This window comes from Leptonychotes weddellii, chromosome 11, assembly GCF_054177405.1.
Source record: "Leptonychotes weddellii isolate Sample4059 chromosome 11, ASM5417740v2, whole genome shotgun sequence".
In the NCBI taxonomy this organism is placed as follows: Eukaryota; Metazoa; Chordata; class Mammalia; order Carnivora; family Phocidae; genus Leptonychotes; species Leptonychotes weddellii.
Window position 1 is genome coordinate 86,137,730 of NC_138379.1, and position 13,475 is coordinate 86,151,204.

General features: G+C 51.5%; 1 protein-coding gene across 1 annotated transcript in view; it reads left to right on the forward strand.

Moving 5' to 3' along the window:
• Window positions 1-9,487: 9,487 nt before the first annotated feature.
• DRD2 (dopamine receptor D2) overlaps window positions 9,488-13,475 on the forward strand; it is a 57,716-nt gene continuing 53,728 nt past the window's right edge. Inside the window, exon 1 of the mRNA XM_081799456.1 lies at window positions 9,488-9,616. The gene's annotated coding sequence lies outside the window, so the exon portion shown is untranslated. The remainder of the gene's footprint in view (window positions 9,617-13,475) is intronic.

Below are 13,475 nucleotides of genomic sequence, written 5' to 3' on the forward strand. Positions count from 1 at the left end.
GTGTGGGCCAGCTGGGAGGTTTCTAAGACTTGGAGCAAACTGGGCACTTTTTACCTTGGCAGGTCGTAGAAACAGGGAGCTGGTGCGTGCACCCGGGTGGGCGCTGCTGCTTGAGAGCATGATGGCCAACAAGAGTAGCAACTTCCACGACTAGTCCTCTTTGTCTGGTGCTTACTGTGTGGAAGGCACTGTACCAGGCACGCTACACACATTATACCAACTCATACTTCCTGACACCTTGGAGGTAAGTAAGCATCACGCTCAGCTAGATTTTACTGACGGCGCAACTGGGGCTCAACGAGGTGCAGTGACTTGCCTAAGGTCACAGGGCCAGTCAGGAGCAGAGCTGAGACCTGAATCCCCGAGAAGAGGCGTGCTCCTCCACGAGGTTCTGGCTACAAAGACACGTGCCACAGAAATGGCTTGGATCAAGGGCAGCAGCTCCGTGGTACCTGGGCTGCCTGTCACTCTCTCCAGTTCTCCCCACATCTCTAACTTATCGTGATACTCTCTCCCACTGAGCTCAGGTGTGGCTTCATCCTCCTCACTATGTGCTCCAGGCAGCCACAGAGTCAATCCGAACTGGTACATGAGGTGAAGCCTCTTTGCCATCCCTGGTGTAGACGCTTGGTGAGGACATGCTTGACCAAGTTCTGGGCCTGGGGTTTGAAGGAACCCGCTGTGGATCCTGGTTCTCTCTCTTCTGGCACTTCCAGAGCCCGTTTCGCCATCTGGGAGATCTGAGTGTCCTGAGGGCGAAGTGGAATGCCAATGTGCAAACCACGCAGGTGATTCAGGGTGGGTCCCCGGGAGGTGTTTGCTTCCTTCTTTCCCAAATGCTGCCTGGCACGTTTAGACTTGGATCGGGGGCAAGGGTGGGTTTCTCAAAGTCTTAGAAAACTCCCTGGTGGAGAAAGACAATGACAGAGTAGCCTGGATCCCAGGGAATAGCTGAGGAATCTCAGGGTCTTAGCAGCAAGGGTCTCCAGCGACAAGAGTGACGGGTGTGTTGAAGAGCAGCCCGGTCAGGTTTGGAGAGGCCCCATGGAAAAGAGAGGCAAGGGAGCCAGTCCTGGAAGCCACTGGGAGCCCAGGGCCAGGGCGACCCTGGAGACATATCCAAGCCTGTACCGGCCAAGGTGACCCGAGGTGAGCCTTCAATAACCTTGGGTTGAAGCCTGTGTGCTCGACAAACAGGATGTGTCTTGCTTGGCCTTTTCATTATTTTCCATTTGGTCTGTGTTTGGTTTTCTTCCAGTTTTTTAAAGTTGCAAAATACCAACTATTCTGTGTTGATCTGAGGGGAGAGGAGGACTGTCCACACCAAAAAGGAAGGTAGTGTGTGGGGGGGGGTGTTAGAGTGGCCTGGATGCCAAGAGTCCTGAGAGTAATGAGCATCTTGGGGGAGTTTGGCGGTGAGCCATGGATCTGGAGAAGCCATAGAGGGGATGCCTCAGGGGTGGAGGTGAGGTGATTGGGAAAGAGTCAGTGGTAGACTCCAAGGGTTTCTCCTGCCTTGGATTTCACACTTGGCTTGGGAGGTTAATGCAGCCAAAGAAAGGAAGCTGGGAGGAGTCCCCTGGCACGAGCCAGAAGGTACAATACCTTGGGCTGTGGATTATTGTGGGCTGGTGTGGGAACCTGAAGACCCCCCTTGAGGCCAACCTCACCTCAGCTCAGGGCATCCATTCTGAGACCTTTTAGGGAGGTCTAGGCCAGTCACGTGTCAGGGTCCTTGGTGTGGTCAACAAAAACAGATCCTGGCAAGCTTATTAAGCAGGTTAGGAAATTGAGTAGAGGAGAATGGTGGGCTCTCGAAGAACGAAGATCTCAACTTAGAAGATGGGCAGCCACCAAGGCAACTGTGATGATGAAGGAGATACGGGGTCCTTTAGCAGGAGCTGTCTGTCTAAGGAAACCAAACAGCCACTGCGGGGCACACCAGCCCCCCCACGAAGGACTCCTAGAGATCTTTCACTGTAGAGTCAGGGCTCCAGGGTCAAAGTGGAGATGAGAGCATCCAATTGGCTGAACCTAGGTCGCATGTTCATGCCCTGCCTGCCGGGGGGTGGGAAGAGGAGAGACCGCTCCTGTAGCCTATGGGTGAGACCCATGGCCGGTAATCCCATGGGAGAGTCTCTCAAAGGGGGAGCAGGATTGGATGGTAGACAGCCAAAAATAGAGCCAAATTCTTCGACTGTCTTGAAGCTGCTATCCACTTGGATTAGTTTGAACTGTTTTTTCTTCTACTGAGCTTTCCGACACCTGCAGCATTATTTGGTCCCATGGGGCTCTGCCCTTGGTTCTCATCCCTGACTTGACTGGGTTCCCTGCCCTCAAGCCTGGGTTTTTACTTCGGGTGCTCTACCAGTCTGAGTCTCGGCAGGAGACGGATAACACACTCAAATGGGGTAATTTGAGGAGAGTTTAGTAAAGAAGACTGTTAGGAAAGTGGGCCTGGGGTATAGAGAAACCAGAAAGGATAATGAGCCTCTCAGGACTAGTGATAATGGGACTCCATTACCACTGAGAGGCCTGGAGGGGCCAAGTGAGGGAGGAGTTAGCAGGAGGGAGACAGAGACGGAGGCAGAGGCGGAGACAGAGAGAAGCCAGACCGGAGCACAGGTCGTTGAACAGGGCCTGGAAAGACCAGTGAGTGGGCAGGGCAGGTCTGTGGATTGGGCATTTCAGATGTGGGCACGGCCCTGGACACAAACAGGGAACGTGTGTGTATCTAGAACACAACGGGCAATTCCAATGTGTGAGGAAGATGTTTCTGCCTGAAAAAGGCATTTCTTTAAATCCATCCCTCAGTGTGTTCCTGCAGCAGACGGACCCCAGGTCTATAATTGTTTCTCCTCCCTCTTCCCATGATGCTTCTCTCACTGGAAGAAGGGGCCAGGTGCTGTTTTGTCTTTCTCTAGTCTTTAGAGGCGTGTCTTGAGTCACTTCTCAGCAACCCCCCTGGGCTCCCCAAATCTGTGGGCAGACCCACCTTCCATCAGATCTGTCAGATCCCAGGTGACAGACCTGGGGACCCTCTATGAGACCTCACAGAAGCACCCCATCTTTCCTAATAGCCCCTTTCTCTTCCTCCCAGGTGGACCCCCAAACACTTGGTTTCTATAACTGTAATAATAGTCCTCCCTTTGAATACCTTACCCACTATTTATGCCTAATTACCATGTGGCACAATAATGATGTATATAACACTAAATGTGTCAGGTTAACTTTGCTCCAAGTCTTGTTTCATTACAACAACAAACTGGCTTTCTATATCCTTAGTGTGTAACCTCTCTGGGTCTTGGCTCCCATGTACGTAAAAGGAGGGGTATGGATTAAATTAGTGCTTCCCCACTCGGCTGGTGCTCAGAACCACTGGTTGGTGTTTTAGAAACACAGACCCCTAACCCCTGCCCCCTAAATTCTGACCTAGTATATCAAATCTGTGTTTTTTTTCTCTTTGTTTCCCAGGTCTTTCTGTGGCATCCAGTTTAAGGACTGACATTCAGGAAACTCTGGAGCAGATCATCTCCGTGACCCTTTCCCAAACTCGTATTCATTCATTGATCATATACTTCAGGGGGGATGCTAGTAGAGATGAGGCTGGGATAGAGGCAAGGGAAAGATATGGCAGACTTCAAATCCACTTTAACAGGATTAGAATTCATCTCAAAGACAACAGAAAGACTTTGGGGGGAGCGGTTTTAAGCAGGAGCGACACGATCAGATCTATGTGTTAGAAACAACACCTTTGTGCAATGTGGAAAATGGGCTGGAGGTGGGAAGCCGGGAGAAGGCTTTGGTCATAATCTGCCTGAGAGGATGATGGTGACCTGGATTGGAGTGGTGGCAGCGTTGGTGGAGAGTGGACAGATCTGGGTGGCATTTGGAAAGTAGGATGGACACAGGACTCTGATTTCTTTCTTCCTTTGGATCTGGGATGTAGGGATGATTGCTGCTTGGTTCCACAAGCCTTTGTCCTTTGCTAAGCTAGAGGATCCTGCACCGTGTGGTTCTTGGTTGGCTCGATGACAGGCAGATGCCCCAGATTTAGACTCAAGAGCCTGTGACTCAGAGAGGCAGGGAGAGGGGAGCATCTTTTCTAGAGGCTGCACCGGTAGCCACAATTTCAGTTTCCAGAAGCAGCGTAACAGAGCGCTAGGGGGATGCCAGTGTGTGCTGCCAGCCCCCATGGCCTGGCCATCTGGTGCACTGTGTTTTACCTGTGATAACTGAGCTCTCAGTGGACTGCAGCGTGGGCTCGATTTCAGCTGAAGACCTAATAGCATCTAGCTCTTTTGTTCCTGTCTGTCTTACAAGCCTGGTTCTTTAATCTCCCCTGTGATTCTGTGAGCTATTACCGTATTTTTGCTGAATTCCTTTTCTGCTTAAACAGCCCGAATTATTTGTTTCTTCCATCCGTGTTCTCCCTGCCCGATACCCTGACTGTCTCAGAGGCTGGGAGGGCATGAGCAGCCGGGTTTGGTCCTCAGCCACAGCAAACACATGCAGGGGAGCAGCTTGTGAAGATGAGAATCCCAAATGCTGCCTGGTTGGCTTAGAGACCAAAAATACCTCGGCTCCTGATTGGCTCACCCTCAATGCAGAAAACCTGGATTGAGCTTTTCTTCACTATTGAGAGCTTTCCCTGAGCTGCACCACTCCATTCAAAACCTGAGCAGTGGAATGGTCCTTGCATTTGCAAACTAGTGGAAAAGTATCAACCGAATTCTATCGTCTGCTCCCGTCTTCTGGAAGGTGGGGAGCTTAAGAACCTTCTCAGGGCTCTCTGAAATTAGTGGTCTTCTTGACATCACAAAGCTACTAGGAGGTAAATGAGACCACTGATGAGAAAGCGCTTTAATAGCTACAGAAAAGGCAGATGGAATCCAAGGCTGTACCAATTGTGTTTCCCCAAATACAACTTCAGAAATTCTACGTAGATGGATTGTTTTCTAAGTTCAGTCACTTTCCCACCTATCTACCTGGTCATTTCCGAGATGTTTTGTTTGCTTTCACACATAGAGCAGCTGCAGTAACCACTGAAACACAAGGTTTCTATATTTTTTATTGCAGTAAAATACACACCACGTGACTTACCATCTTAACCATTATTAAGCACGTAGTTCTGTGGCATGACGTACATTCATGCTGTTGTGCACCCGTCCACCACCATCCACCCACAGAACTTTTTCATCTCCCCAATCTGAAACTCTTTTTTTTTTTTTTATTTGACACAGAGAGAGAGAGCACAAGCAAGGGGAGCTGCAGGCAGAGGGAGAGGGAGAAGCAGGCTCCCCGCTGAGCAGGGAGCCCGACTCATGACCTGAGCCGAAGGCAGATGCTTAACCATCTGAGCCACCCAGGCGCCCCATAATTCTGTACCTTTTAAATACAAACTCCCTATTCACCTTTCCCTCCAGCCCCTGGCAACTGCCAGTCCGCTCTGACTTCTTTAGGTACCTTACATAAGTGGAATCATACAGTATTTGTCCTTTTGTGACCAGACCGTTTTACTTAGCATTATGTCCTCAGGTTTCATGCATCTTGTTGCACTGACTGGATTGTGCTTACTCCTTTTGCCATGTGTCTGAGAATGATAAGGTGGCAGTCCTTCTGGGCCAGAGGAGGTGTGGGGCAAAAAGAAAGAAACATACCCTTCTGATCCTTTATGATTTCTCTCCAAGTGCTGAAAACCTGCACTTTGCAGCCAGGTTATTCCATTGTATGTACAGGTCACCTTTGGTTATCCACTCACCGTTCAAGGGACACTTGGGTTGCTTCTACCTTTTGGCTCCTGTGAATAATGCTACTATGAATATGGGTGTGCAAACATGTGTATGTTTTTATGACCTCTTCCTGTAAGTTTATAATATGGGTATTTACACTTTAATTTATCTGTTTTGTAATTCTGAAGAATTATAGACTTTCTTAAAGTGAGCCACACCTGTATTCTTTACTGTTCCAAAATAGGAGGATGCAAAGAATATCTACAAATGTCCATTTCACATGGATGTGGACAAACCCAGTATAGTCTTCGAGTGAGGACATCATCCTCTAAGGGTGAATACATAGGCAGAGGTCAACACTCTCAGGTAACTCCCTCTGCTCTCCTGCCTTGGTCAGAGACAGTTCCCTGAACCTCTGTTCTTTTCAGAGGATCATCTCCTCCCCACCCCTTCCTCAGGCACCCTAACCTCCCTCACTGCATCACTCAGATGCGGGACTTTGGCTCTCTCAGCAGCATGGGTGACTAACACTCCTGCCCCTTTCTAACACTTTCGGCACTTGGAGAGAAATAATAAAGTATAAAAAGGGTGTGTTTATTTTCTTTTTGCCCAGTACCTCCTCTGACCCAGAAGGACTGCCACCTTATTGTTCTCAGAGTTATTTGCAAATGGGTTAAGAATTAAATGACAAAAGAGGGGAGAAGGAGAGAAGAAGAAATTACCAGAGTTTGAAAAAAAAAAGAAAGAAAGAAAACAGGGGTTCAGTTTTCATCTGCGAACTAGGTTAGGAAATATAGAATTGGAACACCACATAGAGAGTGTCTGCATTTCTTTCAGTACTTCTCTAGCTCAAGTTTTCTGTAAGAGGGGAAAGTGGGCAACATGGATCGAGCACCAGGATGTATTGGTTGTCATTTCTGCTTAATCTTCATGCTAACACTGCAATATGGATCTCTATCCCCATTTTACAGCTGAGCAAACTGAGGCTCAGAGATATTCAGAGCTATCCCAAGATACAGGAGTTTGGACATGAACAAAGTCCCATGTGACTCCAGTTCTGTTCTGCTTCTGACTCCCCCCTCCCCCATGATGACATTTCCCTTGCTTTCTGTGGAAAACTTCTCAGAAGGGGGGCTGCTGTGCCAGTCTGTGGGTGCATCAGAGTTTGACAGAGGCCAGCAAGGGACTCTCCTTCCAAGCTCCAGCCAGGCCTCATTCTCTACCTCGGAGGTAGCTCTTAGAACACAGGGGAAAGTTCTAGATCTTCCTCATTCTCTGTTGGCTCGGTCCTTTGTTTCCTCATTACCGTGGGCCAGCAAAACCACCCCGTCTCAACTCATCTTCTACCCCTAACATCCATTAGTAACCATTGGCTTAGCACTTTCAGCAATAAAAAGGTACAAATAAAGAATCTAGGTAGCACATCAGGAAGAACTTCCTGACCGAGGTTCGGGAACATATATATGAGAACGTCAAAAAGGCTCGCGTGTCCCCTTTTCCAGGAAAGCTATACAGAAAAGGGCCACCCTGCCCCTGCCTGGCCTACTTGGACTGGTTACAGTTCTGCCTGGAGGCAGGGGAGGCGGCGAATGACCTCCAGAGGGCCCTGGCAGCCTGGGAAGTGGGAGCCTACTGGAAGCCGCCTGCTGCTTGGCCGCAGATGCTCCCTGTCATCAATCACTCAGCGCATCTGTTTGCTGTGCCGCTTGTTTAAAGAGCGAGGCATTTGCTAATTGAAAACTAAAAGATCCATCCGTCTCACTCACAGCCAGCGTGAAATCCACTCAGCCATGCAAGACTGGGGTAAAAGCAGGAGCAGGGGAGCTACGGTGCCCTTGGGTTGGTGCACCCTGTGGAGGTCATGTGGCTCCCCTTCTGCCTCCTGAGGGAGCAAGGCTATCCCCCCCACCCACCACCCCAGACCAGCCAGAGTGTGCCCAGATTACAGTTTGTCTAACACTTCCTCATCTATCATCTGCAATGCTGTCCAAAGAGAATGGTCTTCTTAGCGCCAATGTAAAGATGGAGAAAGTGAGACTCAGAGATAGTAAGCTACTTGTTAGCCAAGGTCACACGACTGCTATGTGACAGAGGCAGGACACCAATCCAGGTCCTCTGACTAGTCAGGAGATGGGTGGCTGTCTACTGGGTGGCTGTCCCTGGATGGATAGAGAGGTGCTGAGCTAGAAGGCACCACATCCTTCCTTAAGTGGATTAAACCTGGAAAATAATGGCCTAGGAGTAGCCGAGGGGAAACACTGAGATTTCAAGGATATCTGCAATGTTTCATTGCTTTAAAAGCAAATAGAGCAAAATATTGGGATTCCCGATTGCTAGAATTTCTCCCTATCAAGCCTGCATGGATGGGAGCCAGGCCAGATCCACAAGATAGGGCCATAGGCAGGGAGCAGGGGAAGAGGCACTAGGTGCCCACTTACAGCTTCTCCCCTTCCCCAGTTGCCTCCAGAGATGGCTGTATTTGGGAAAAATGCTGGTGTGCACCTCACAGATGGGAGACTGGCCCAGCTCTGGATCTCTGTGGAATCTGGAAGGGCATTCCAATTCTCTGGGCCTCAGTTCCCCCTTCTAGAGCGATGAGGGTGAGGGGTTAGAGGAATGCTCGGGCCCTTCTGTGATTGTGTGGGTCACTGGAAGAAATATAAACTTAATCTTTGTGGCTCAGAGTGGCTTGCCTCCAGCGGGGATGGACTGACTCCCTGCTATGCACAGTCCATTCTCTATCCATGCTGTTCCCTCTGCCTGGAATGCAGTGCTGTCTTCTCCCCCCTGGGAACGGGTATTGCTTCTTCAATGCCAGTCCCCATGAGGTCTCCCTTGCTTGTGCCCCCTGGCACCTGGTTAAGCCACGGGTGCTGTGGTGCTGTGCTGGAGGTCTCCACTGCATGAGAGCACGGACCTGGTTTTATTCCTCTCTGTGAACCTGGAATCTGAGACAGAGCTTGGCAAACTGCAGGACAGTCAAAAACTGATTGCTGAAGACTCCACCTCCCTTTGTAGTCAAGGGAGAGCTGGAACCCCGGTGGTCCCCTTTTGAATTTCCACTTCAGGTCAACTCCAAGCAGTCTTTCCCCTGAAAGAGTCAAGCAACAGAATTGACCCCAGGGGTTCCAAGACCAGAGGTCTGTAAACGGACCCTGACCGGACCCGGACCGCTCCTCCTTACACGGCTCCCTGGATGGGCGGCGCCTCCCCCAACCATTATCCTCTGACTTGTCTGTCAGATGATGAGGATGCTTGGTCACCCGCAGCCCTGAATATACAGGGTCTCACTTTGGGGGTATGGGGCGAGCGCAATGGGCAGTCGACCGCTCAGTTCCCGCCTAGGCTCCCATCTGCATCAAAGCCGGGGCTGACTCCATCCCCTGCCCGCCCGCTGCTCCCCGCAGACCCAGGCGCACGGAGCCCGCACCCCCCGCCCCACCCCGCGCGCACAGTGTGGCGGGGCGGGGCCTGTCCCAGGGGCGGGGCCCCAGGGCGCCCCGTGGCCAAGCGGCCCCGCCCCCTCGCTCCCGCGCCGGGCTGCTCCGGCGCGGCGAAGCTGTCCAGCCTCAGTGCCGGAACCGGCCGCCTCCCGCGCGCACCGCGCCGCCTCCGCGCCTTGTCCCTGCGCTGCACGCCCGCCCCGCGCCCGGCCCCGCCCCGCCCCGCCGCGGCTGGTCCACTGCTCCCCGCGGGCCGGAGCCGGCCAAGCGCCTGCCCGCCGGGGCTCTGAACCGCGCGGCGGGGCCGGGAGTCAGGGACCCGCTGAGGAGAGCGGCGGCCCGGACGGCTGCCAGAGGGGCGGCCGCGCGTGGATGCGGCGGGAGCCGGAAGCCTCGAGCAGCCGGCGCCGTCTCTGCCCCCGGGCGCCCTATGGCTTGAAGGTAAGCGCGCGCAGGATGGAGCGACAGGCGGCCGGGACCCAGGCAGGTCGCAGGGAGAGGAGGAGGGAACTCGGAGGGCGGCGCGACTGGGACCAGAAGTTTGTCCGGCCACTCTGGTGCCGTCTGCCTGGGACCGACCCGCTTGCGGTCAGGCTCTCCACGGACTCTCCGTCGGGCCACTTGCCCTGGGGCGACAGGAACACAGCGCTGTCATCCCCTCTCCCTCCCTCTCGGCATCCCTTGCGCTGCAGGGGCGGGATTCCTCGCTCCGGGCATGGACGGGCGGTGCCGGGGCAGCCTCCCCGCGGAGCGCCGAGAGCCAGCCCTGCCGAGCCGAGGCTTCGCAGGGCGACCGGTTCCCGACGATCTCCGGAGGGCACTTTCTGCCCGGCACCCAAGTCCGGGACCCCAGGGCGCGCGTCCAGAGTCTCCGATCGCCTCGGAGGGAGAAGGGTTGTTCTTGGCAAGTCTGCATTTGCGCGACCTGAGACTTTTCAGTTTCAGAAGCCAAGGATGGGGGAGAGGCCGATTCTGCCTCTAGTCTCCCATTCCCTGATGTGCCGCTGTCCTTGGTTCTGAATTTACGTTCTCCTCCGCCATCTCTCCGTTTGAGATCCTGTAGAGGAGGGAGGCTGGGGTTTCGGACCCATCTCGACCTGGGAATGGGGTGACGGTTGGGGCAGTAGCAGAGGGTGACTGTTCGACTCTGGAGTGGACCAAGAACCTCGATAGGGTCGTGTGCGGAGACAAGAGACAGCCCTAAGAGCCAGACGGAGCGCGTCCCCATCGTCTGCATAGGCGGCCTGTGTGTGGTTCCTCTTGAAGAACAGAGGTAAGAGAGTGCGTGTGCGTCTAGACAACAGGCTTCGCCATGGACACAAGTCACAGCACTGCATCTCCGTAGGGACAGGCCCTTGTTCTCAGCCACAAGGAAGCTATCTGAGCAAGTAACCCTGCCCCACCTGGCACCCCACTACTTTTTGTGCTGGGGGCTCCTGAGGTTGGGGAGGTGCAAGGCACTTTGAGGATCCCTCTCCAGTTCCTTCGGCAGATCCTATCATTTCTGGATTTTGACCAGGATGTTAACCTTTCAGGCTAATCTTGGCTCCTTCCCAGGAGCTAGGTGATCAGTGATTCTTCCCCTTGGGATGCAAGTATTCAGCCTATCCCTGATTCATCCTGCAGCATTAGGACCACTTGAAAGGGAATTCATTCTTCTCATGTTTCCCCCTGTTGCTGCTGTTTGATGAGGGAGGGCAGAGGGAGGCCTTGGTGAATGTGACCAGTTGCAAGAGAACTAGTAGGCTGGTTTGCTGGGTCCCTGCCTTTGACTTCTTTGCTTCGTGTTCAAGATTCCTGGCATATCCAATAGGGACCAGGGGGTGGGGGAGGGGATTTGATGCTATCTCTGAAATTGGACATCTGACAGGGAAGACATCAGAGGGTTAGACCTAGATCTGAGGGAGGGCCATGGTAACCCCAGCCTTGGTCTCTTGAAAAACATTCTGAGTTCCTTCTACCTTCTCTGCACAGCCTGGGGATGAAAGGTGCTAGGGAAATGGGAGATTCTGATTTGTTATATAGGTCCAGGGCAGCATTTCTTTAACCACTGTTTTCTGTTTTAATGAACTCCCTGCCTCTGAATCACCTGGGAAGCTGGTTAAAAATGGATATTTTTTTGTCCTTCCCTGAAGGACTGCTGAATGAGAATCTCAAGCTGAGACCCAGGAATGTATATTTTAACAATATTTCTGGGTGATTCATATGTACGCAGGTTAAGAAATCATCTCTCACAAAAGTTCATACTTCTTTGACTAGAAGGAGTGTGATTCAGGTCTTTATAGTCAACTCTTTTGCCTCTTGCTGTTTATCATGTTAAGTTTTTCAGATGTGGGACTGTTGATGGAGGGTCGACCCCCAGATTCAATCCCTTTGCTGAAATAAAGTATGCAGCCCTATCTCCTCTCCCCCAATATCCTCCTGGTGTTTTCTTACTTCTAAAACAGATTTTTGGCCTCTAAGAATCACCAATATGGCTTTAGGTTGACCTGTGTAAATAGTAACTGCCCTCCTCTGGGGGCCAACCTCTTACCCTCCCCTTCTGGGGGAATTATTGTCTTTCATTATGTATGTGCTGTGGTCTGCTAACCCAACTGCTCTTGAAATGCCAAGGAGTGATTAGTTCAGCTTAGTAGCACGTCATGTTCCCCAAGGCTGGTAGCTATTCGTGCTCTGCTGGCGGTGACATATTGACTGTATTGATTTCGTTCTTGTGTTCTATAAGCTAGCAAGCTTGTAGGGGTGACTAAGGCCAGTAACAATGCTTGTGGGCTAGTCAGTTTTCTACCTTTACCCACAAGGTTGGATTATCTCTATCTAGAACATGCAGTGATGTAGGAGAATTTGAACTTGAGAGAAACCCTCTGTTCCTACCAGGGGAAACAAAGGGAGCTCAGGGTCTCATAAAAAACGTGGCCTTGTATTCACCTGAGATCGACGTGCTGAAACTAGACTGGTCTGAGGTCACTGTTCTCTGGGTGAACATGTGCAAGGGGAAAGACATGTGGACTTGGCCTGGAGAGAGCTGTCTTCATCGTCCCTACAAATGGAAGCTGTATTTTGGTGTTGAGGAAGAAGCATGCCTGTGAAAATAGCACAGAGTTTGTGAGGAGTTTGGTGGTGGTGGTAGGGGGGGAGGATAATGAGACTTCCTCGAGCCAACCCTGTCCCTTCCAGTGACTCATGTTTTCTGATCTGCCAACCCCCATTTCTCCCTCCCTTGTGGCTCAATACCTATGATTCTCCAGCAGTGAAGGTGTTTCAGCCACTCGGAAAGGAGAGGAGAATCAACATTGAGGTTTTATAATGTCAGAACCCCAAACCATATCTCCCAGAGTCAGGTTGTGTATCATGGATCACAGTAACCTAAGATTTGAGGTCTTGAGAAGAACTTAGCATGGCTGCCTAGTCAGTCCCATTTCCCCTGGGACATCATTACCAAGACATTAAATCCTTAGATTATTTGGGCTCCAGAGGTCATTCTGGATTCTCCTCACCCCTAAACAGGGCAGCTTTTCTCTTAGTCCAGAAATATGGTGCTCTCTCTCTTGTTACCAAAGTGCTCCCCAAGAGGCATGGTGTAAGCTTTCTAGTCCCAAACCACTGGGACTAGTCTTGGCAACCAAAGCTTCTCCATCCTGCTAGGAGATCTGCTTAGCAGGAGAGCATCCTGCATCTAGGAAATGCTTGGAAGCCACAGGCAACCTAAAGGGCACAGCTTGGTCAGCTCCTCAGTAGGTACCTTTAACTGTCTTTGGCCTCTCTCAGCTGAACCCAGCACCATATTTCCCCTCCCTTGCCCCCAGTAGGGCCTCTTATGGCCCTGACATGCCTCCAAGATTTGGCTTTGGGATTATGCATAAGCTCTCCAGCTCTCCAGGATACTAAATGGAGCCACCCCGGGTGTGCAAGTTGCTTATTTACCAGTTCTGGGTGGTCGGCTGATATTCTCTCCAACCTTTTAAATTACTCTAATAGTGTTAGAATCTAACGTTAATACTCCCCTGCCTCTCAACTGTCCCTATCACCATTGTAATTGAAGATTGATCTTATTTTTTTTTAAAGATTTTATTTATTTATTTGAGACAGAGAGAATGAGAGAGACAGAGAGCACATGAGAGGGGGGAGGGTCAGAGGGAGAAGCAGGCTCCCCGCCGAGCCGGGAGCCCGATGCGGGACTCGATCCCGGGACTCCAAGATCATGACCTGAGCCGAAGGCAGTCACTTAACCAACTGAGCCACCCAGGCGCCCTGATTTCTTATTTTTTTAAACAATAGAATCGTATTACTTAAATGCATA